The sequence below is a fragment of the Cebus imitator genome, unplaced genomic scaffold, assembly GCF_001604975.1.
Source record: "Cebus imitator isolate Cc_AM_T3 unplaced genomic scaffold, Cebus_imitator-1.0 Scaffold18, whole genome shotgun sequence".
Taxonomy (NCBI): domain Eukaryota; kingdom Metazoa; phylum Chordata; class Mammalia; order Primates; family Cebidae; genus Cebus; species Cebus imitator.
Genome location: NW_016107333.1, coordinates 8,334,133 through 8,335,806, shown reverse-complemented (window position 1 = coordinate 8,335,806; position 1,674 = coordinate 8,334,133).

The window sequence follows — 1,674 nt, the reverse complement described above, 5'->3', positions numbered from 1 at the left end:
GGAGGCGGAGGTTGCGGTGAGCCGAGATCGCGCCATTGCACTCCAGCCTGGGTAACAAGAGCGAAACTCTGTCTCAAAAAAAAATAAAATAAAATTAAATTAAATTAAAAAAATAAAAAATAAAAAATAAAAAAATAAATAGCACTTGGGCTGCCCCTCTGGCCTTTCTCCTGCCTTGTTTTTCCTTGGAGTACCTAGCATAGTATATACTGGCTAACAGCTGGGCATGGTGGCTCACACCTGCAATCCCAGCACTTTGGGAGGCTGAGGCAGGTGGATCATGAGATCAAGAGATCGAGACCATCCTAGCCAACGTGGTGAAACCCTGTCTCTACTAAATATAGACTCCCTGTTTTTATCCCAGCACTTTTGTATGTCCATGTTTGTGTTTATAATGCTGTATATCATATGGGCTCCGTCTGTTTCTCATGTTTGTAGTTCATATCTACTAAATATATGTATATATATTTACTAACTTGCTTATTGTCAGTTTATGGTCAATGTCCCCTTACAGAATGCCCACTCCATGGGATGGGGATTTGGTCTGTCTGAGCACAGCTACCACAGTAGCCCCCGTGCTCAGGACAGTGCCTGGCGCACGGTATGCCCTCGGTGATGGAAGGAATGACGCACAAGCTCTGTGCTCGGCGCCTTGCTCAGCACCTAATATGGTTTTCTCACCCACTATCCACAGCCCCCACAGCAGGTACTGTTATTACAGATAGGAAAATGCCACACAGAGACTATGATTTACCCCAGCTTAGTAGCAGACCTATTCAAAGTGTGTCTCTTGTACCACTACCCCATAGACAATCAGACTTGATAGCCAGGTTGCTGTTTGAGACCAAATTCTGAGGGCCCCGGGGGGATTCCATGTATGGGAAAGAGATCTGAGACCTTCTGCTCTAAGTGTGGGCAGCTCTTTAACATTCTCAAAGAAGGCTTCAAATCTGTGGATTTCTCCTCTCCGTTAGCCTGTCTAGCATCATTTGTTTAAAGGAAACATTTAAGAAGCAAATCAGCCAGGTGCAGTGGCTCACACCTGTAATCCCAGCTTCTTGGAAGGCTAAGGCAGGAAAATCGCTTTAACCCAGGAGGCAGAGGTCGCAGTGAGCCAAGATCGAGCCACTGCATCCAGCCTGGGCAAGAGCGAAACTCCATCTCAAAAAAAAAAAGCAAAGCAAATCAGAGTCCTCCAGGGCATTCTTGAAACCTTGTAATTGCCTTCCTTGGCCTCGGGCTTCAACATTTCTTCCTTGCTCTCCAAAGCTGCAGCCTTCAGCCCTTCCCACCCTGCCCAGAGGTGTCTCTCTGTCCCTCAGCTTGAACAACTTGGACCAGGGCTGTGATGGAGGAAATGAAATTGCTCTGCTGGTGTGGAAGGTAAAGAAGAGGTGAGGAGCCGGGAGCGGTGGCTCACACCTGTAATCCCAGCACTTTGAGAGGCCAAGGCAGGCAGATCACTTGAGTTCAGGAGTTCGAGACTAGCCCGACCAACAAGGAGAAACCCTGTCTCTAGTAAAAATACGAAATTAGTTGGGTGTGGTAACGTGTGCCTATAATCCCAGCTATTTGGGAGGCTGAGGCAGGAGAATCCCTTGAACCCAGGAGGTGGAGGTTGTGGTGAGCCGAATTCGTGCCATTACACTCTAGCCTGGGCAACAACAGAGAAAC